The sequence below is a fragment of the Sarcophilus harrisii genome, chromosome 2 (assembly GCF_902635505.1).
Source record: "Sarcophilus harrisii chromosome 2, mSarHar1.11, whole genome shotgun sequence".
Lineage (NCBI taxonomy): Eukaryota > Metazoa > Chordata > Mammalia > Dasyuromorphia > Dasyuridae > Sarcophilus > Sarcophilus harrisii.
Genome location: NC_045427.1, coordinates 134,994 through 159,853, shown reverse-complemented (window position 1 = coordinate 159,853; position 24,860 = coordinate 134,994).

The window sequence follows — 24,860 nt, the reverse complement described above, 5'->3', positions numbered from 1 at the left end:
TCCACATCTAATACCGTATACCAAGATAAGGTCAAAATGAGTTCAAGATGTAGACATAAAAAGTAATATTACAAGCAAATCAGAAGAACAGAGGATCATTTATCTCAGATTTGTGGAGGAGGAATTTGTGACCAAAGAAGAATTAAAGATATTTAGAAGGGAAGCAATAAACTAGGAAAACTTTTTTACATTCAAAAGCTCTGATAAAGGCCTCATTTCTAAAATATATAGAGAATTGACTCAAATTTATAAAAATTCAAGCCTTGCTCCAATTGATAAATGGTGAAAGGATATGAATAGAAGTGGAAACCATTTCTAGTCATGAAAAGGTGCTCTAAATCACTACTGATGAGAGAAATGCAAGCTAAGATAAGTCTGCATTACCACTACACACTTCTCATATTGGCTAAAATGACAGAAAAAGTTAAGGACATGTTATAGGGTATGTGGGAAACTATTGTTGGAGTTGTGAACTGATCCATCCATTCTGAAGAACAATTTGGAACTTTGCCCAAAGGGTTATCAAACTGTTCTTAACCTCTAATTCAGCAGTGTTTCTATTGGGCCCATATCCCAGAGAGACCTTAAAGGAGGGAAAAGGATCCAGAAGTACATAAATATTTATGGCAGCCCTTTTGGTAAGGGCAAAAAACTGGAAACTGAGTGGATGCCCATCAGCTGGAGAATGGCTGAATAAGTTATGGTGTATGAAACTTATGGAACATTATTGTTCTGTAAGAACAATCATCGTGGAAAGACTTATAGGAACTGATGCTGAGTGAAATGAGCAGAACTAGGAGATCATTTTACACAACAATGTGTACAACAGCAAGAGTATATGATGATCAAATCTAATGGACATGACTCTTCTCAACAGTAAGATGATTCAGGCCAGTCCCGATGGTCTTTAGAGCTATTTACATCCAGAGAGGTCTGTGGCATTTTTTTCTGTTGTTTGTTTTCATTTTATTTTCTTTCTCATTTATTTTCCTTTTTGGTCTGATTTTTCTTGTGCAGCAAGATAATTGTATATATATGGATCCCTATAATGGATTTACATATATTTTTTACCATGTATTGGATTACTTGCTATGTACGGGAGGCATTGGAGGAAGGTAGGGAAATTGGAACACAAGGTTTTGCAAGGGTCATGAAGAAAAATTATTCTTGCATATGTTTTGAAAATAAAAAGCTTCAATTAAAAAAATAGAAAATAAAAAGCTTTAATCAAAAAGAAAAAACTAAAAAAAAATTCTACTAAAAGGGAAACCAAAATGGCAGAATAAAGGCAGTGTTCATCTTAGATCTTCCAAATTTTCCACCAAAAAACTTAAAAAACACACCTCAGAAAATTTCTGGAATAGTAGAACTGACACAGAGGATGAAATAAAACCATTTTCCAGGCTAAGACAACTTGATGTACTAGGAAAATCTATTTCACTGGTATGATAATTTAGTGCAGTCCAACATAGGCCCTTCCAGGCAAACCAACATAGGCTTGGGGGGAAACTTAATCTGCAGAAGTGATTTCTGGAGCTCTCAGTCCTCAGTAAGGAGATCAGATCAGGAGATTATGGGAAAAAAACTTACTGGCATTGGGGTCCAAACACTGTTTTAGTAATTCATTCCCTATGAGGGGATCTGTGTTTCAAGTTCTAGTCACAATCCCAGGATGAGCAATAGCACACTGGAGCTCACAGCTGCAAGTGAGCAGGGATGCCAGTCACAATTCAGGGGAAGAAAATAGTACTTGTTCTTGTGGTTGTTCACAGACGAGAGCAAAGGTTAGAAGGATAGTTCACACCTCTCTTGGATGATGTCGTCTCAAAGAGTTGAAAAATCACAGTTCCCCAGAATGAGTTCTGAAAACAGCAGCACTAAAATTCGGAATCTTGGGACAGGAACAAAATCTAACTTTCACATAAAAGTTAAAGTCAAGAAATAGTTTAGAGAAATGAGCAAACAAAATTCTAATGGAAGGAGAGACAAAATACCCCATTATATGACAGACTCCCTAAGAATGAAGTAGAAAGAAAGTGAGGTTGATAGCTTGTGTGCTTAGGGTTTCACAAAATTTGACAAACGTATTTAAAAGACTAAAGTTAATGTAACATGAGATAAAGAAGCCTATCACCCATTTGCTAAAATAATTGAGATAGAAGGTTAGAGTGGACATCATTAGACATGAAACAAAAATGAGGAGCAAGGGAGGAAGGTATAATCAAACTTTTGCAGGGAAAACATTTCCTGACCTATTTCTTTATTAGTTACACAGAAAAAGACTGAAACCACTGCATTTTTTCTAGGATCTGTTTACAGTGTAATTATTAACAACACATATGGAAATGTATTTTTATTCACTTATCAAGATATCACTAATACAATAATATCTAAAATTAAAATTAATCTTTTCCTCTAAAATTAATAAATCATAAAAAAAGTAATTTAAATTAAATGGGCTTCAGTGCATTTAGGTTAGGCTTAGGGTCTCTTCTAATTCTAAATCCTTTAAAGATCCTGTGGATCTAAGAGACTAAAGAGGGTCTTGAAGATGAACCCCACTCCTCAATGCCACTTCTTACTGGGTCCTCAGTTTCAGATTTGGCCTAATAATTGAGATAACTTCACTAAGCCTTCTGGGTGTGATTGAGTGTGGGGAGGAGGCAGCAAGATATGGAAAATTCTAAAACTAGATCTTTGTTGAGTTAGGTAACTTGCACATCATTCCTAAATGAAAAGCTCTTTCTGTGCAACTAATGAAATGGATTTCTTGTCATATTTATTCAGGCAGAAAATGTTTTAAGAATGAAAGATTTTTAAGAATGAAAGATTTCAACTCAGAATTTACAGTTTACATCCATTAAAATGGCAGTGATAAACCCAAAAGTTGGAAATAGGGGCTGTAGAATTGGAGGCATAGTAACACAATATATATAGGTATGAATTGGTCCAACTGTTTTGAAAAGTTATTTGGTATTCTGATTTATTAAAAGATGATCAAATACCTATACTTTGTGATACAGAAACCCCACTAAAAGGCATAAATTGTAAGAAACTGAGGGAAAGATCAGTAGGTACAAAAGAAAAAGATGTTCTTCAGTTGGACAATGTTTAAACAAATGGTGTTACATGAACATATTGGAATATTTTTGCATCATAAGAGATAGATATAAAGATTTTAGATATAAAGAATTCAAAGAAGCTTGAGGATATGTAAATAGAGTGGAATGAAGTAAGGAAAACCAAGAAAAACCATATACACTGTGACTCCCTTATCAATGATCTCTTCAATTTGAAGTTCCTACAATATGGATGTCAGTCTGTCTATGCACCCTATGGGACTCTTGCCTAGGTTTCACATATGTTTACCACAGAGGATCCATCCAATATGATGGAGTTCTTCCTTATTTTCTCACAGCTGAAGGGTATTTGCATAGTGTTCTGGCAGTCCACCCATCAGTGCTCTTCCTTACTTTGAGGTCACCTCATTTTTTTCCTATAATTCTTTAAGAAGTATGAGCAATGTAAATTATCCCAACAGAGGACACCAAGGAAGTTCAGGAAATGCACTGATCAGCAAACATCTGACTCCCTTGACAAATGGTGAGTGAGAGGTGGCTGCCAAAGGTGACATCAACCTTGACTATAAATTAGCATATAAAATCTTTTAACTTTGTAATCTGTTTGGTCTAATGGTAGAAAACCTCCAAGATCACCATCTTCAAGCATATGAAATCCTCTCAAGTCTTAGTTGTTGATGGGTTTATACATTAGGCAGAAATAGGGGCCAATACCAGCTCCAATGTCTTGCCCACTGGACTCATGACTGAAGTTCAGAGAGGCTGATGGCTGCATAGTTCTGCCTCTTAAATCTAACCTACTTGAAAGTCATCCATTACCCTCCTCCTCCCGCCAATGGCATCAGTCTCTTCAAGAAGGTGAAGAAGGTCATAAATTAAAAAGTTCAGTGTTCCTCAGTTAAATACAAAAGTCCAGTTTTCTCATCAGTCATATTTAATTAAAAATTGAACTAAGTTAAAAGTGCAGTGCTTTCACTTAAATGCAAAAAAGGAATTGTTCTTTCACCATGACCTGTAAATCATTTCAAGACAAAGAAATGAATTATCTTCTTTATGTTTAACTATTCTGATCCAATTCTAGAATATCTGTTTCTATACCAACCAAAATGATGTCATTCCTGGAAATATAATTTCTAGTTATTTTCATATAATTAGAGGAAATTTGCTATCACTTATTTCTGCAAGATCCGGGTGGAAAATATCAATACTTTTAAGATACAAAGAGGGGCTATTATCAAATCGTATTTCAGACTTTAAATCAATCATGTTGTCCCTGTCCCCATAATGTTTTTCATCCTCTAATTTTCCACATAACAACTTCTATTTATTGTTTTATCCTGAAAATGGGGAGGGATCTTCCAGGTCCTTAGCTTCACAGGGAAGCCATTGGTTCCCTTTTATTATTAAATTCATTCTTCCCTGATAAAATACTGATGCTCAGAGTTTTGAATCCTCAGTTGAGGTTTTTTACTCATAACAATTAGGCCTAGTGGTCTCCTGAAGGAAGGCTTAATGTTACCAAGTCTATGCATGGAAGCTGTTGCCATCCAATTACAATTGATGGTCTTCAGGTCATCATGATGGTTTTGCCTGATGTGTTATTTCTGTGGTGACAAAGATGCTAGAGTAGTTTCCAACTTCATTCTCCAGCTCATTTTATACATGGGGAAAGTGAGGCAGCAGGTTGGAGTAACATGCACAGGCTAATACACCTATAAGTATCTGAGGCAGGATTGAAACACGTGAATTGCTGATTTCTAATCCAGGGCTCTGGGCAATATGGTGCCCCAGTGATCCTTGGTCTTACCTTAAAGGAGACTATAAGCTTGGAGAATATTTGTTGTTGAGTAATTCAGTCTTGTCCAACTCTTTTAATAGTTATATCATCCTGCCAATTTCCAGGTGATTCTATCAAGGAGCCCCTTTTTGAATCAAGGTCAGGGCCTGCTGAGACTAAAGGTGGTTGAAAGGTATAACTTCCATACAAACTACTCCAGACTCATTTTTAATAATTATTAGCATCAGTGATCACAGCAGATCAGCAACTGAGACCTTCAAGTTCTGGCTCAGTAGAGAAGCAGATCAGTAGGGCAACCTCCAGTCTCAGCTCAGAAGTCAAAGTCTGGGAAACCAGGCTGTTTCCTGAAAAAAGCAGACAGAGCTATTTCCTACAAGCATAAGGGGCTTGGGGAAGCTTGGCACAGTGTCCCCTTTTTCCCTCAATCATAAAAGGAAAGAAAATGAACAAGAAACAGAAAAGACATGGCAATGACATACCTAGAAAACCACACCAAAAATTCAACAACCAATGACATGCCAGGAAAACTCCATCAAATATTCAACACAACAATGATACAAAAAAAAAAAAGAAAAGTCAAAATTCAACCCAAAACTCCACTTTCCCCTATGAAGTAGAATTATAAAAGAAAAAGTCCAAAGACAATATGCATGAGTTTCATACCTCTTGTTTTGTTTCTCCCCCCAAAAAAAATGATTAACAAAAGCTACTAACTAAAAGTTTGCTTTCATTTGTTTACTTTTAACTAAGGACTTCTGAAAACAACTCCAAAGATTTTCTGTTTTGGGAGGCTAGGTATCTACATTTAGATAAGAAAGACTGCAAATGATTTAAACTTTGCTTTGATCAAATAGGTGGCAAAACTGGCCACTGGCCATTATCTTTCCCAAATTTAAATAGGAATTTTGTTTCTGCATGTAATACCTCAAGGCACAAAAAACAGTCTTCATTTTCAGTCTTGGTTCAAGAGCCAGAAACCCTGGGACACTGGAGGAAAATCAGCTGCTTAGAACTGGGAAGAAAAGGGCAAGTTAAAGGAGGAGCTTGCCCATACCATCTGGTACCTATCAGTTTTAACTATTCTTACTAACTAGGCATTAAATTGTTGTTTCTAGTTTACTGAAAGAAAGCAAAAGCTGTCAGCACCATCTAAATGTAGGTATTCTTTTTTTCAATCATTTCAATCATGTTCAATTTCTTTCTCCAGCTCATTTTACAGATGAGGAAACTGAGGCAAACAGGACTGGGTGTCTTGCCCAGGGTCACACAGGAAAATGTCTCTCTAACCCTCTGCCCAGCACTCTACCCACTGTATCTACTGTCACCTACATTTAATACTCTTGAGCAAAGCCCCAGCACCATGAGTTCTGACTACTCACGTTTATCCTTCCTATTTAGAGATAATGTCACTGGGAACGTCCTTGTCTATAAATGTAAAAGGAATTTTGCTTTGTACGTCATGTGCATTCAAAAAAGGAAACATTTCTTGTGAAGCAAAGGGAATCTCAGGTTTAGGATAATGATTCCTAGCCTATGATCAAATAGCAGCCCCTTGCTATGAAGAGGAGGAACTCTTGGCTATTGTGACTCTTGTTACACTAAACCAAGATGTGCCTAATGATGGGTTTAAAAATCATCTTTATATTATTTATCAAGTTCTGGCATATTTTCTTTGAGGACTATTTGGCATTTGCATAGTGTTTCTTACTGAAATTAGTTTTAGTCATTCCCTTTCAGTTTACCAAAGTGTGGATCCCTGGGTGTTTCTGAGTCACCTTTTATGCTACAGTGGTCTCCAAAGTGAGTGCTATCAAATGACTTCACCCAGTGTGAGTCATCAACTGAGGGAGTAGATTATGCTATGCAATCTGATCCCTTTTATACTGGGTACTAGCCCCTCCCAAAGTTATGTTATTATAAGTTTTATTTATATGTTTTCACTTTGTATTTACAGATTACTCCTATTTAATGAGTGAAATACTTAAGGAAAAGTGGCAACTCAGTGATCTTGCCTGAAAGAACAAGTGATGTAGCACATCTGGAGCACATCACCACCTTTTTATCATAAACAAAAATGAACAGAAACCTATTTTATTTGCCTTCCTCTTCCATCACACTGAAGGGGAAAAAGACAAATTTGTCATAATAAATATACCTAGTTGAAGAAGATAAATCCCTCAATGGTTATATTCTATGTACATACCTACATATAAGCAAACAAAGCTCATTCATATTCTCTCTCTCTCTCTCTCTCTCTCTCTCTCTCTCTCTCTCTCTCTCTCTCTCTTCTGCATCTGGCACTTCCTTTCTCTCATTTCTCTTTCTTGTTCACTCTACCTTGCTCTCTATGACTCTGATTCTGTCTCTCTCGGTCTCTTTCTTTCTCTGTCTTTCTCTCCCCCTTGTTGCACTTCTCCCCCTCTCTCTTTCTCCATCTGACACTTCCTTTCTCTTTCTTGTTCACTCTGTCTTGCTCTCTCTAGCTCTGATTCTGTCTCTTTCTCTCTCTCAATGTCTCTTTCTTTGTCTCTGTCACTCTCTCTCTCTCTCCTTCTCCAACTGGCACTTCCTTTCTCTCCTTTCTCTTTCTTGTTCACTCTGTCTTGTTCTCTCTGGCTCTGGTTCTCTCTCTCTTTTTCACTTTATTTCTTTTAATCATTTCTTTTCTTTCTTTCTCTCTCTCACTGTTGCTGTCTGTTTCTGTTTTTGTCCTTTTTCTCACTCTCTTTTTCATATATTTCAAAATATATTCAAAGTGCCTTTTCATCATTCACCCTTGCAAAACCTTCTGTTCCAAATTTTTCTCTCTCCCCCTTCTCCTGCTCCCCCAGACACCAAGTAATCCAATACAGGTTCAATTCTTATAAATATCTTTCCACATATATGATTCTGCACAAGAGAAATCAGATCAAAAAAGGGAAAAATACAAGAGAAAAAAAAAAAGAAAGAAAGAAAATACCACTGAAGAAAGTGTATATGTGACTGTTGTTTACATACTCTCCTTCTGGAAATCTCTTATAACACCATATTGATTTATATTGTTTGTTATATCACTACTTGCATATACAATTCATGTTTGTTGCACCACATTGAGCCTATACTGACTGTGAGGAGAGTCATCACTAATAGCCTGTGCGTTATTGCTATGTGCTCATGTAATACCTCCAATGCTGATGGGTTTGTGCATACCTGTTTCTAATAAGAGCCTTCAGCCCAGAAACCCACTAGCAATCCCCACTTCCCTTTGTTGCTTTTCATCTCCCTTCCTGAGATGTCAGGGAGGGCGTGATCATCTCCTTTTTAAGTGCTTTCACCTCCCTTCCTGAGAAGTGGGGGGGGGGGGAGGCGGGATCACCTCCTTTGGCCTCTCACCATCCCGAGAAGTCAGGGATGGCGTGACCACCTATGTTTTAAAACAAAAGAAAGCAGGAGATGTAGAGGGCTGGAACTATGCACTGAGGTCAGGACTGCCAAACGCTTGAGGCTCTATGTGCATTTGCTTAGAAAATGGTCCTTTCCACTATCCGTACTGGCTCAATGATTGACTGTAGGAGGGACTAGGGGATAGAGTAAAACTAACCAGGAACACACTCTCAGCATAGTCGAGAGGGAAGGCAGTTGCAGAGATTCTGCTTCCGTCCTGTTCAATCCTGAATCTAAGACCAAGAATAAAGGAGGACTTTTGCTTATCCTGACTCCAGCTGATTCTGGGGTGTCCTGGGTGTGAGCATGGTCGTTACACACCACGAAAAAAGGTAAAATGCTATGTTGTGATCCACATTCAGTCTCCATCATGCTCTCTCTGGCTGCCAAAACTCAAATTTAAAAAAACAAAAAAAAAAGCCATTGGATTCTCCCAGCAGTCAAGACTCCCTCAGCTGACTCCTACTGTGAACCGAGGACTTCTAATTGCTAGAATCTGAGCAGCCTTGAAGCCCTTTAGAGCTGTGCCTTCAATTCTCCTCAAGCTCAGCCATCAGCTTTTTTAATCTATCATTTCTTTTTCCTAATTCTCATAAATTATAGGAGAGCCCCCGATTATTAATGGAATCATGAAAGATTCCATTCCATTTCAAAAGTACTTCCCCAACTTTTTCTGTTCAATCAGTAGTTCTTTAAAAAAAAAAAAAAAAACCATACCTCAGTCCTCAAATATTTATATGATTTCCTTTCTTTTGAAGTTTTACCTGAAGTTAAAGAGTTACTTACAATTGAACTGAAATATGGATCAAGCTCAGAAGCTTCACCATGACCATCCTTAGTTTAGTACCTTGATACTGTATCCCTATACATTAATTTATCTAGTTTTTAATAAATGAAAGATCTTTCCCTGCCTACTCAAAATAAGAAACAAATAAGTGAGGTATCGTCTTATGTCATTCAAAAAGAGAATTGAATCTTTTTAAATCATATACCACAAGGTTTTTTTTAATCCAAATCTTATTTATTTGAAATCCGTTTATATACATACATCCATATCTATATCCATATATGTAGGCATATTAGTGGTATCTTTTAAAGTCCTTTTGTTCCTCTTTAACTTAGTCATCACTTTTAACAGTCACAACATCTTACACCAGTTAATAATTGACTTTAGTCTTTTTTTTACACAGAAATGATTTCTTCCCTTTTCATCCCCAGATTGTAATGTGTCTTCCACTCTGAATGAGTTTCTAAATATCACATGAAAGCACCTGAGTCTAGTCCTCTGGTCTGTATCCACAGAAGAAGAACCTGGATGATGGAATAACTAAGCATCATCCCCCACCCTGTGCCCACCCAAGACTCCCTTATTGTTCATGCTTTAGGACAAAGAAGCTTTAGTTTCAAGAACTCATTTTTTTTAGGTATATTTATATATGCATATGTAGATATATACATACATACACCTACTTGCACATACACATACTCCAGATACACTTATGTCTTTCCTATCCCTGCTGCCTCTTTCATTAAATTCTGCTCCATAACTTGGTTTACTATTACTTAATCACTCCCCACCCAGGGATCTGTCCCTTGTCTTCTTCCCTCACCCTTTACTTCCTCATCCATCCATCCCTCCTCCCTTACTTCTTTTATTTTTATTTTTATTATAACTTTTTTTATTGACAGAACATATGCATGGGTAATTTTTTTATAACATATCCCTTGCACTCACTTCTGTTCCAACTTTTCCCTTCCCTCCTTCTACCCTTTCCCCTAGTTGGCAGACAGCAAGAACTCATTTTTAATGAATTTTTCATGGAAACCACTAAGCTCCTGGAAGCGTCAGCTCAAGAACCACCTGTATCAAGACCTCTCTGGATTTTCCCTGGGTGTTGGTGGCCCTCTCTCCCTGTCACCACAGACTCCAGAGAGTTTCCAGACATCAGTAGCCCAGGACAAGAAAACATGGGAGCCACAACCAGAAAATAAAGTAAGCCAGCTTTACAGTCTTCCTCTGGCTTTCTAGAAAGTCAACAAGACAATTGTATTCCTTACACAGTACAAATAACCCTGACTGATTCTTCCCCGGCTCTGTGTGCGCTGGCCTGGGGAGGTGTTGAAGCCCCCAAGGAGGCTGTGAGCTCTCCGTCCCTCTCAGCCCTTCAGTTCCTAAACTGCAGGGACAGTGCTCATAAGCAGGGAAGACTTGGGCAGCGAGGTCCAGGAAGGTTAGACTGGCCCATGTTCAGTGAGTGACTCCTCTGAGCTGCAACACCTGGGGCTTCCTGCAAGATACCTAACCCTGCACTGGCCCCAGCCCTGCCCACACAGAACCAGATTCGAGACTAAAAATGTTGCCCTTATCTCTTTCTCTTTAAATTTTTTATTTTAAAACCTTTCTCTGGGTGCAATTATACTCATGCTGCCCACTCCCGCCACCTGTACTGAGGCTGCAAGAAATGGAAAAGATGCTCACTGTACCTAAGATGACCTGTTAGAAATACTCCCATGAGTTCATATCTTAAAGGAGCAGGGCAGGACAATGGTCAGGGAACAAGGGATCTACCCACTGGTTTGGGCCTGGTTTCTCTGAGAAGAAGCAAGATAAAAGAGGCCCAAGCCATGCTGCTGTCAACCACCCAAAGAGCTTGGGAAACCCTCCTCATTTTCCCCACTGCCCACATTTGATGTGGAGAAGAAAAACTTTTTCTTTTTAATTTTTCTTTTACCCATTTCTCTTTTTAATTTAAAAAATCTTCTCTCTACATCAGTTGCTTCCAGACATCTCCCCCCATCCCTACCCCAATACCACTGAGAGGGCCAGAAAGAAATAAAATGCATTTGACATAGATAGCAGAGTAAAACAAAACAAAACAAAACAAAAAATCTCACATCATCCATGGCCTCAGGGAAGGGAAGTAAAGAGGGGAGAGGGAGGGTCAGAAAACAAGTTGTTTTTTTCTTCCAGATATGGAACCATGCCACAAGAAACCTTGCAATGAGAAACAATAAAGAATTATAGAATGATTAATATGGAATCCAGCTCTAACATTTCCCTAATGGCACCATCAGATGATGAGCTAATGTTTTAACCTCTCTGGGCTATTTACAACATGAATTAGTTTACATTTCATTTCTAATGGGCACAATGATCTTTACCAAGTGACTTCTGTCCTTATGCTACTCTTTCTACTTATTGACTGACTGAAGGAAGGTACAAACAGGAGGTGACCCTAAATTGTACACAGGCTTATGTAGAAATCCGTTGGTTCATAGCTTGCAAAGCACTCTGGGGGAAGGAAATATATGCCCCAACCCCATTCCATCCCACCTTCACCCAACCCTCCAGTACAACTTAGGCATTCTTGCATTTGAAAGTTAGAGAGAGGACTGAGAATATTTCTTGATAAATGTGATTTTTATTTAATTATAACTTTGAACTAAGGCAGGGGGAGAAAAATAAAAAAATAAAAATAAAAGTTGAAAATCTCTGGTACCTTAGAACCTGTTTTTAACTTGATATGTATAATAATGAACCTCATTTTCTGGTCTACTTTCCTTTAAAAATAAGAATTATAGAGTTCTTTTAGTTATAAAGTAACTACTCCAGGAAAACCAAGGATAGCTAGCAGTAATGGAGCATTGGAAGGTTTGCAAAATTTTACATGTTATTTCATTTGATCTCCACAACCACCCTATGTGGTAGTTAATACCCATTTTACAGATGAGAAAGCCAAATTAGTTAAGGAATTGAGTACTTTCAGCAAATAAATTCTGAGGTGGGATTAGGACATAGGTCTTCCCGGATGCAAAGTTAAAGATATTTTCTGTCCCACTGCTTCCTGGAGGTTATGAATTGGTAAAGAAATAAACTGAAGTCCTCCCCTTCAAGACTTCTCTTTGAGAATTACAGGGTGGTGCAATGGGAAAGCATGTAGATGAGGAATTGGAATTTCAAATCCCGGAGCTACTACCTGTTACATGTGACTTTGGACAAGTCACTTCTCTCTACAGGACTCAGTTTCCTCATCTTTAAAATGAGGGGCTAAAGCAGATCACATCCACAATCCTTTTCAATTCCATGATCCCATGATGATATAACTGGATTCTGAAATGTTTTAATTCAGCAGCTTCTAGAAAGTTAACTCCTTCCATTAATCAATGAGGGAACTATGCCCTTTAAGGGGACATGGCTTTGGGAATGTCTCACTACTATCTAACAGTTGAGGTTGGGCCAAAACTCAGGATTCTTGACTCCAATAGTCAATGTCAATGAATAGATTCCCATTTGGGGGCCAGTTTTTTAGGGCAGTGACTACTCTGGGCCCTCTGAACCCATCTCACCTGACCTTGATTCCTCTTGAATTGGACATTTCCAGGCTTGAAGGCTATAGTTCTCTTTACCTCCTCTAATTTTGTATGTGAAGCTGATTCTTTGGACAGGACTGTTTGTAGTATTCTATCGGATCCCTTCTGAATTATCAGAACTATGCAACAAGGTCTCATCTCAATTCTTTGAACCTTGACATGGCATTGAATTATGCATTCTTCTTATATTATCTGCAATGCTTTTGCAGCAGGAATCATGATCTTGATGGATTCACATGCTTACTGAGTGCCACTTCCACCCAGGGCTCTACTTTTCTAGGATTTCTTCTGTAAAGATTATCTTCTGAAGGCAGTGTGGTAAGAAATAAACCTTTGGACTCACAGAGGGATGAAGTTAAAGCTGTTTTATTCTACACCTGCAAAAGCCTGTGTGTCCTTTATAGAACAGGTGTACAGGAGGATCAAGGAGAGAGGAGGATCAAGCACTCTATCCTTCTTGCTGGCCACAAGGTCCCTCCCATTCATCCCTTTGCTTATTGTTCCAGGACATACAATTTCCTGCTTCATCTCACACAACTTACCCCTACGTATGTTCCCCCTCCCACCACACCTATCACATGATCATTAAGATGAGCCTAAGCTCCCCTTGGGGAGGAAAAGTTAATATTCATAAAGAAATTAAGCATATGACCTACAGCTAAGCTACAAACTTTACTCTACTTTTCTGTCTCCACAACCCCCAGTCACTTTAGTCAGGTTTTAATTCTAAATTCAAGTTATAAGATCTACAAAAGAATGCTATCCTCACAGGATATTTATTTTATTTGCATATTTCTGTGGAAACACCAGGTCTAACCCTCAGGCTGTGCAGAGACAACCAGAAGCAACTAGGGTAGGAAAGGGATGGCAATGAGAGTTCAAACACAGCCCTGGACCTATCAGGGTGACCCTGGGTAAGTCAGTTAATCTATTTGCCTCAGTTTCCTCAGTGGTGAGATGGGGGTAACAATAGCATCTATCACCCAGGATAGTTGTGAGGATCAAATGAGATAATTGTAAAGTGCTTAGCATACATTAATCACTATTTGATGTTAGCTATTATTGTTATTGGACAGTAGGTGGAACAGCAAATAGAGTAATCTGGATATAGGGAAAACAGTACTGAGCATTAGATTTGGAACAAGGAAGACTCATGTTCATTGGTCCAAATCTGATCTCATACACTCAGTAGCTGTGTTACTTTGGGTAAGCCACTTAACTCTGCTTCCTCCTCTGTGAAATGAGCCAGAGAAGGAAATGGCCAACTGCTACAGTATCTTTGCCAAGAAAACCCCAACCGGGTCACAATGTCACTAAAACATTTGAACAATTTTCTGATTCTTAGAGTGGAACAAATACTGGCTTTGGGACCAGAGGACGTGAATCTGGATCCTAACTCAGCTGCCTATTACCTGAGTGATCTTGAGTAAATTAAGTTAACCTTCTTGGGTCTATGTTTTCTCATCTGGAAAGTGAGAAGGAGGATAGAATAGATGATCTCAAAGGAAGTAGTCTCCTAACTTGTTTTGATCACATTCAACTCTATCAGTAAAACATTTTTGAACCTCTAATGTGTGTGCTTATTTATAAATTTTATATATATGTGTGTGTATGTGTGTGTGTGTATGTGTGTGTGTGTGTGTGTGTGTGTATGCATGTGTGTATCCCTGTTAAGAATGGAACCTATTATGAAGCTTACTCCAAATTTGAAATCCTGAAGGGAGGAGATCAACATGGAAATTCTAATATTTGATGTTGGTCAGGGAGGAACCACGGGGATTTCCTGAAGTAGACATTGCCATGGGCACCTTGGCACTTGGGGATCTCATTGCAGCTTCAGGGCACAGAGAATGGAATGGAGGGGAGAGCCTGGTGGCAGGAAGACCAAGCAGCCCACTCCTGCAATGGTCCAGAATGAGGGCTGGGGGCAGGAAAGCAGCTACCTGAGCATCAAGGTGACAGACAAGAGAGATGTGGAGAAGAAGAACAAAGAATTGGCAACTGATTAGAAAGGTCAGCTGGGAGAGGATGAGGAGTGGACTATGTTGGGCTGAAATTGACAGCATGAGAGGCTGGAAGAACGGCCCGGCCATAAACCATAAAGGAGAAGTGAAAAGAATAGGTTGGAGGAGACACAATGTGATCTCCTGACAAAGATACATGTGGCAAAGAACAAAAACATGTGGCAATGCAACCACCCTGCTTACTCTGGGTATGATACTTTGTAGCACTCAAGATAAAATGGGAGGGTGGAGGAGGAGGAGAGGGACTTCCACAGGCTGGTTATTTCCCACGAGTCAGTCTGCCTCCCTTGTGGGGGGGGGAAGATGGTACCTGTAGAAGCCATGAGGATCTGAAGGGTGGGGAAGGACCTGATAGGGAGGGAGGGCCATTTTCTCAGGAGCATCAGGGGAGGTGCTATTATAAGTATCTGAATATAATCATCATCATCATAAGTTAACAATTGTATAACCCCTACCTACTAGAGTGACAGTGAGAAGGAGGGATAGAGCGAGAAAGTGCCAACATAGCAACTGAGATACAGAGAATGAGCCAGAGCAAGCTAGAGAGAGAAGGAGAGACTGAATGGGCCACAAAGAGAGACAGTCAAAGAGACTGAGACAGAGACAGATAAAAACAGCAAGAGGGGAAGCCAGAGAAAGAAGAGAAATAATGTCACAGCATTTGTAATGTGCTCTCTAGTATAAGTATTGAAGGAGTTAACTCAGAAGTGAGCAAAGTAAAAGGAAATCTTTAAAAGATGAATTGTTAAGTTATTTGGTAAATGGACTTGTACTAAGACTTGAAAAAAGACTTTGAAAATAGAAAAAAAAATGGTGATTGTTCAAGCTGCTAATGTTCATAAACATACATGGGAAATGAGAGCAACAGATAGAGTCAAAGATAGCGAGACAGAAGGAGAGAAAGTGTCAGAGGAAGAGAGAGAGCCAGAGAGTGAAAGAGCAAGCAAGTAAGAAATAAAAAGAGAACTTCAGAGAGAGAGGAAGGTAGGGAGAGAATGAGATAACATATAAGAAAGATAAAGAGAAAACAAAAGACAGAACATAAGCAAGAGAGTCAGAGAGTAGAGGAGAGAAAGAGAATGAAACAGAGAGAGGGAGAGAAAAAAAGCTAGAGTAAATCAGAGTGAGAGGAAGAGAGTGAATATGACTGTGGGAGAGATGAAGAGAGAGTGCCAGAGAGTGAGAAATAGAAAAAGAGACAGAGAAAGACAAAGAAATAGAGAGGGGAGCCAGAGTGAGAGAGATTTAGAAAAAGAGCCACTGGGAGACAAAAAGAGAAAAAAAGACCAGACAAAGAGTCAGAGAGAGCAAATCAGAGATAGAAAAAAGGAGAGAAAAAAGTGCCAGAGGGAGAAAGAGATCCAGAAAGAAGGAGAGAAAGAGTGAATAAGAGAAAAAGGAACAGGGTTAGAAAAAGGGAGAGATAGACAGGCATAGTAGTCAGAGAGTAAGAGTGAAAAAGATAGGAAGAAAGAGAGAAACAGATTGAGAGAGAGGAATAAAAAGGGTTTGAGAAAAAGACTGAGAGACAAAAAGTGAGAGAGAATACCATAGGGAGCCAGATAGTTAAAAATAAAAAAGTGAGAGAGAAAAATAGAGAGGCGGCAAGAAATAGACAGAAAGCAAAAGAGAGAAACAGAGACAGACAATCAAACCAACAGATAACAAAAATCAGAGTGACAAAGAGAAAGAACAGGGATTCCAAGGGACATCGATGTTAGAATCCTAGTGATAACTCACTGGAACTGGTAGAAACAATGCTTGAGTTTATACCTTTGAGAATTCACGCATTGGCTCACACATTGGAGTTCAAAAGTTCTGGAGATACACAGTTAACTTTGTTACTTTGTGAATTCACACCTCCCATAATCCCACTCTCAGAGGAGGAGTCAACCTTTGAGTTCACACCTCTAAAAGAGCATAAAAAGGAGCTGAGTTAGTGAAGTCAGTCAGTTCAGAAGATTGACAGAGTGAGAAGAGAGAGTTGAAAAGATTGAGAGGGGAGAGTCAATTGGAGAAGAGGAGAGAGGCCTCTAAGAAAGCTACCTGGGCCCAAGGAAAGAAACAAGACTTGGAAGGAGAAAATAGATGTTTGGATTTTATCAGCTGGCTGCATTTGAAGTGATTATTACTTTGAACTGAAACTAAGGCTGCCTCCAGAAAACCTCCCCAAGAAACCTGCTCCCAGAGAACCATTATATTATAGAAAAGAAGAACACCACACATAGCAAAAAAAGACAGTCACAGATATCAAAAGAGACTTAGCCAGAGGGAGTGTCAGAAACACATAGAGACTGAGAAAATGAAAAAGAGAGAAACTGTAAGAGTAAGAGAAAGGCAAGAGAGGAACAGAGAAAGAGTGAAAGAGACAGGCACAAAAAGAGAGAGCAAGCAAAAAACAGTGAGAAAAAGAGAGAAACAGAGAGAGGAGTGAAAGAGACACAAAGAGACAGTAAGTAAAAAGTAGCCTAAGAATGAATGAGAGACTGAAAAAAAGAAATGGAGAGAGAGGAAAGCATGAGAAACAGAACAAGCTAGAGAATGAAAAATAGAGTGAGAAAAAGAAAGAAATAGTTAGCAAGACAGAAAGAAACAGAGTAAAAAAGGAGAGTCAGTTAAAAAAAAAAAAAAAGAGATCGACCAGCAGTGTTTCTACCGGGCTTATACTCCAAAGAGATACTAAAGAAGGGAAAGGGACCTGAATGTGCCAAAATGTTTGTGGCAACCTTGTTTGTAGTGCCTAGAAGCTGGAAAATGAATGGATGCCCATCAATTGGAGAATGGTTGAGTAAATTGTGGTTATATGAATGTTATGGAATATTATTGTTCTATAAGAAATGACCAGCAGGATGAGTATAGAGAGGATTGGTGAGACTTACATGAGCTGATTCTAAGTGAAATGAGCAGAACCAGGAGATCATTATATATCTCAAAAATGATACTGTATGAGGATGTATTCTGATGGAAGTGTATTTCTTCGACAAAGAGACCTAATTCAGTTTCAGTTGATCAAGGATGGACAAAAGCAGTTACACCCAAAGAAAGAACACTGGGAAATGAATTTACATTCTGCTTGCATTTTTATCTTTCTTGCCAGGTTAATTTTACCTTCTGAATCTAATTCTTCCTGTGCAACAAGAGAACTGTTTGGTTCTGCACACATATATTGTATCTAGGATACACTGTGACATATTTAACTTGTATAGGACTGCTTGCCATCTGGGGGAGGGGGTGAAGAGAGAGGGGAGAAGTCAGAACAGAAGTGAGCACAAGGGATAATGTTGTAAAAAAAATTACCTACAATAAAAAGTTATAATAAAATTAAAAATTAAAAAGAGAGACAGAGATTGAGAAAGAAAAAGAAGCAGAAAGAGACAGATTTAGAAAATTTTAATGTTATGGGCCAGAACTCTGAATCTGAAACAAGGATGCTTACAAGGTACTAAGTAGAATTGAGGAGACAATGGTTATCTAGTTTAGCATGGTGATTAATAATATTCTAAGTTCAGTATGACTGATTTAATCTTACAACAAATAATGGTTTCCTAGAGATATAATTATTAGTTTATACTCAGCATAGAGCATATAAGCTGGGACTCAGAAAGCCCTCAGATTCAGAGGCAAGACAGGGTAAGAGAAGACCCAAAACCCCATGTTCAAAATACTACAACAGCTTCCATTAGGCCTCAGACTGTAGATTGACCTAGGGAAATGAGAGGTGGAGCCAGAGTCTCAAACAAAAAACAGGTGGAGTATGATTAGAATCTCTAGAAAGTAAGGGATTACATGACAATCAGCCAAAAAACAATCAGATAGCTGAAAGGGATTACAATTGGGGAGAATACAGGCTTTTTAACCTGATAGAAGGGCAGTATCCAGTGGGAGCAGCTCCAATGTAATTGCCAGGTGATGAGGAAAAATTTAGAAAGTGGTAAATAGAAGGGACTAGATAGGTTAACTGCTTGGGAAAACAGGTTTGCTTGTATTTCTACAGAAAGAGAAGGAGTCTCATGGATGCCAACAAACTGTGTTCACCTTGTCCATGGGAGAGAGACAGAAAAGAGAAAAACCTCAAAACAAAGGAGAAGACCTAAGAAACATCTAACACTGAAAGAGCATGGCTGATGATGAGACTGCTGCAGGACTTCCAAACTTGCAGGAGTCATTGGATTCCCTACACATGTGAAGTAATGGATAATAGATTGATTTTGGACTATTTCTAGGACTTACGGACATGTATAATGCCTCATGTTGATTCATGTTGTTTGTTAAATCACTATTTTAAATCACTATGCTGTGTTGCTATGTGCTTATGTAATAGCTCCCATGTTGATAGATGTATGTATCCCTGTTTCAAGTGAGCCTCTTCAGGAACACGCTTATCTGGTTTGATTTCCCATTTCTTTTGGTGTTTTCATCTCCCTTCCTGAGATATCAGGGAAGGCGTGATCACCGCCTTTTATGGTGTTTTCACCCTTCTTTTGAGGAGTCAGGGAAGGTGTGATCACCTCCTTTTTGGGGATTCTCACCTCCTTAAGAAGTCAGGGAGAGCACCACCCCCTATGTTCTAAAACAAAAGAAAGCAGGAGATGCTATGGGCCAGAACTCTGAGCTTGAAACAAGGATGCTTACAAGGTACTAACTAAATGGAATTGATGAGATAATGGTTATCTAGTTTAGCATGGTGCTTAATAGTTCTCTAAGTTGAGTATGATTGATTTAAGCCTACAACAAATAATGGTTTCCTAGTGATATAATGATTGGTTTATACTCAGTGTAGAGCATATAAGCTGGGAGCCTCAACTAGATTCATTCAGAGGCAGAGAAGATAAAGGACTGGGGGCGGGAGCTCAAGCTCTCAGAATCAAGGAGAGAAGAGCGGTTCATTCAATCTCAGTCAGGCTCTTGGTAGCTGGCCTGGCCTCCTGCTTCCCCCCATTAAGACCAAGGCCAGATTGAAAGCTACCCAGCACCAGGAAGGAAATAATAAAGAATCTGGACTTTAACACCTGGCTGTACTTGTGGTGATTACTGAACTGAAATGAAGGCTGCTCCCAGAGACCCCTGGAAAACCAAACAAGAATCTGGCCCATAACAAGTTAAAGCAAGGGATTAAAAAACTCAGACAGAAATTGTAAGGGAGACACAAAGGTTTTAGAAAGAGGAAGTAGAGAGGAGAGCAGAGCAGACAATAGAAAAGGAGAGGAAAGGAGAGGAGAGGAGAGAGAGAGAATTCATTCAGCATTGCAAATCTCATTCCATCATCTTTCTCTCTAAACCCATGCCTTTTCTGAACTTTCTTATTTTTGTCTCAGTAATACACACAATCATATACAGGATGAATCTCTAACAATATATACCATTATACTTCTAATCACCCATGTTTGTTACCTGAAGTGTTAATTTTGATATCTCACCTTTACATACCCACATACATAAGCAGTTGCTAAATCTTAGCATTTCTAACTCTACTATATGTCTTTTTAAAAGATACTACATTTTTAATTTATAGAATAAAACAAGGATTTCTACATAACACTACAACAAAGATGACGGTATGTGGAACTATAAATCTGTTATATACAACTTCCTATTTTAAATATATCATAAAATTCTAAGGGAAATTTCATTTTTCCCCCTTACCCACCCTAGATATGCCTACCATTAAAACCAATACTTGTGTGTGTGTATGAACATATATATATATATATATATATATATATACATATATATATACACATATATGTATATCTGTATGTGTGTAAAATTATTCTGTACTTATTTTTATTTATCAGTTCTTTCTCTGGATATGGATAATCATTTATAGTTAATTTGAGTATTGATAATAGACAAAATAACATATACTCAGGTACTCATAAAACAATATTACTGTTACTGTTTACAATATTTTCTTGCTTCTGCTCATTTTGCTCTATTATTTCACACAACTATTTCCATGGTTGTTGTTGTTGTTTTTTTCTGAGATCCTGAGCTCATCATTTCTTACAGCACAGTAGTATTCCTTCAGCACCATGTATCATAACTTATTCAGCCAGTCCCCAATGAATGGGCAGCCCTGCAGCTTTACAGTACTTTGCCACCACTACAAACACTTTAGAAGATATCTTGCTTCATTCCTCTTCTCTCTGCTCACAGAGCTACTACCTTGTTCAGGCCCCTTAAAATCTCCAATTTCTTCTATAGTTTTAAGAGAGACATTTTTTTTGTAGCTTTCTGTGACACTTTGTGATCTTATTCGAGGTTTTCTTGCCGAAGATACTGGAGTGGTTAGCCATTTCTACCTCCAGCTCATTTTACAATTCACAAAGCTGAGGAAAACAGGATTAAGTGACTTGGCCAGGGTCACACAGCTAATAAATGGCCAGATTTGAGCTCACAAATAGGAGTGTTCCTGTTTAAGGCCTCTCTACTGTGCTATCCAGCTACCCTAGGATTCCACAAATCTTTACTGGTTGAGAAACATTCAGAAACATGGTCTGATATCGATGTTTTATTCACTGACACATCATTTAAGATCATTAGGTGACCCTTAACATCCTCAACAATATGGAGATTGTATTGCTCATTTAAGAAGGCGGCTTATTTCAAACACTAGAAATAGGGGCACAAAATACTTTGCAATCTAACTGTCACAACTCTTCCCAGTAAAACTCCCCATATTGCCTCATACACTGGGAAAGCCAGCATTGTTGAGATAATTAGCTCTTCTGCTTTGAAAAACTTACCCTTAAAAATTTAGATCAGGACAAGTTATGGCCCAGAGAGAGATCAAGATCGCCTCGGAAACAATGGGAAACTTTGGCTTTTTTAACGCTAAAATCTTCAACAGGCCTTGATTGAGGCAGCACCCATTCAGTAACACGACTACTCCTGGGAGTCAAAGAGATACAACTAGGTGCTCTTGAAGGCAGACTCTCCCCTCTCCAAGCTTGCCAAATGATAATCTAAACGCACAGATTTGACTATATTTTGCTTTTTGAAGTCAGGAAATGTGCTTTGTAATTGCTCCAAAGCAATGGAATCTGCTTTCCTCTTTCTTTCTTTTGATGTCTGAAAAATTCTCTGGGATCAAAAACTTCCAGTTGTCTCTGTGTGTTTCTGTCTCTCCAACTCTTTGTGTGTTTTTATCTCCATCTGTCTCCCTCCTTTCTTCCCTCCCTCCCTGGCTCCTTCCACATCCTTATTAAAAGCATTTTTTTTTTCATTTTTCACACCTCTGAATCCTCCCAGGATATCTTGATGTTTACTGGCTAGATTTCTTTCTTAAAGAACAGGCCTTAAAGCAAACCCAAAATAATTCTCAATGGCCATCCATAGGTCCTAGTCCAAGCCCCATTGGGTTATTGTGTAGGTTAGCATCAGACTAAATGTAAATGCCAGACATTTCTGCTTTGGTCAGAAAGGCTGAGGGTCCCCCCCCCAGACTGATTGATTTAGATTTGGGGGGGACTTGGTGAAAGAAGAGATTCTTGGCTCAATTGCTCCCCAGCCTTAATCACTGAATGGGTGCTGCCTCAATCAAGGCCTGTTGAAGACTTTAGCGTTAAAAAAGCCAAAGTTTCCCATTGTTTCCGAGGCGATCTTGATCTCTCTCTGGGCCACTGGACCCATATAGCTCTGGAGGGGAAAAGGAGGCAGGTGACCTTGCTCAGCCCTTCCTCACTTCTATTCCATTCACTTGTTTGTCATGGCATCCCCTCCCTGACTTAATGGTCCTCTTGGAGAAGGAAGGACAGGGAACAACCCTCTCTCCTCCTCCTCCATCCTTCCCCCTCCCCTCCCTGTCCCTCTCCCCTCTGTCTCTGTCTCTGTCATCTGAGAAGATATTTAGGGACAGAAAATCCTAAGTTTAAAAAAAAAAATTTACACTGCACAGTGATAATATTGCTAGCTTTTATTGCCCCAATTAGAATGGTCCTCCACTGCCCTAGTCAATCTATAAACACTTATTAAGTGCTTGTTTTATTCCAGGCACTGTATTAGGCACCAGAGGGGCTGCACTGGGTTCCAGTGGGAGAAACACGACCCTAGTTTCCCATCTCTTGATTCATTAGAGTTCTAATCAATATACAAAACTGAACTCATTTTTTACTTGTAGGTGGTATGGAACAGTGCTTATCTGAAGACAGAGAACCCGAGTTTTAATCTTAGCTTTGTCACCTGGTATCTATGGGATGTTCAGCAAGTCATTTAACCTCATTGGGTCTTAGATCTTTCATCTTTAAAATGAGTGGAGTGGACAAGATGATTTCTAAGGCCCCTGGAAGCTCTAAATCCATGATTTGATATTAAGGAAATGCAACTTCCCTGCAACTTTGATTGTCTGATTTTTTGAGGTAAATCAAAAGTCTGTGTTCTTTTTTTCAGAGACATATTTTAAAACTGAAACTTTTTTTTTAATTAAATTGGCTATTTCTGAGGGAGAGGACCTACCTTTATACATTTTACCCTTTAAAAATATTCTAGTTGGGTTGCTCACTGAACACTAACTCATAGAGAAACAGAAAAAAAAAAAAAGTTTCTGTGATACTCGATTTCTTTTTCTAAAATCAAAGATTTTACCCAAGAGGCCAAAAACAGAAATTAAGATCCCACGAGGAGCCAGATACTGATTGCATTACTCTCTGGAAGCAAAGAACCAGGAGGAGAATGTTTGAAAAAATTATGACATATGATATAAATGTTAACCCAAGGCATTCATGACATTTTCGAACACCCTTTTACCACTCTGCATTCACTATTGCGTCTCTCCTAATTCCTAGGACCTCAGAGAAATCTCCAGTCATGAAATGTGGATTACACAAATACCACAAATAAAGATGTGGTAAAGAAGAAATCAAAATGAATTAAAAAAAAAATGGAACAGCAATTTTTTATACAAGGTGGAGAATTGTTCCCAAATATCAGAATCTCTGATGAAGTGAATCCTATGCTTATAGTGGAAATGGAAGAAAATCACACAGAGAGTCATTAAAATCCAAATGCATTGGTCAAACTGATGTTGTACATATACAGATGGTTGGAAATATAGATGATCTCTCCCAAGTATCAGATATTCTCAGATCTAGCCAGCCCCTCCATATATGGTCTATCCATATATAATTAGCATTTCAATTGATTTTCATGACTCTTGTCCTCCCAAGATTCTATAGTTTATAGGGGCCTCTTTAGGGTGTTTTTTAAATAAAGAAATTGGAAAGTATTTTGCTCCTGAATTGTTTTTTAATTGATGAAAAAAAAAAGTCTTCATTTTAAATGTTCTTTTTCTGTAATGAAATAAAATAATGGAATAACCAAATGAAAGCCATTATAAGTAAAGGCATGTTTTGCCCATGACAGCATCATGCCCAGAGTGATTTCAGGTGCTTAGTAGAACAGATAATAATAGTACTTCACTTGGATGGAAACTGTCTCCTATCCCTCAGTGCAGTCTAGATTATGATGAACATCTCTTTAGAATCCTTTTCATATTTTCATAAGATAAAACTTTATTCCAGATTCCCAGAAAACAAAATATATCCTTTTTTTTAAAGTGATGACATATAACTTTTTCTTCCAAAGAATTTAGGGTGAGGGTTAGGGTTAGAGTTATCTCCTCGTGCACTCTTTGAAGCATTATCTTCACAACATATCATTTATATCAGTTCTGCTGAGGAAGAAATTTTTTATCACCCTCTTGCTTTCTTCCACAGATCCATCTATTTCATAGATAAAACATAAACTTACTTCCTAATTCCACAAGGATATTCATTTCATGATAAGACAATTCTTAGCATTATTCCAACTTCTCCTAAAAATGCTTTTTCTCAAAATTCAATCAGGCTCTTAATGACAACAAGAGTTGCCTCTGACACACATAAATGCAATGACAGTTGAGCAAATCACTTCTCTGAGCTTCAGTATCTTCCTGTATATTGAAGAAGGTTGGAGTCTGAAACATCTTTCAGCTCTACATCTCATGTCTTTTGGTGGTTTAGGAATTGATGACATTCAAGGACTTGGCTATGGACTTCATCGTGGAAGGGTGGGGCCTCTTGGACCAGCCTCAAGAAGAGATGTACAAGATCATTTTGGAGAATACCTGAAACCTGTGCTCCCTAGCTAAGGACATTTCCCCTGGTAAATCTGAATCTGGAGCCAAAG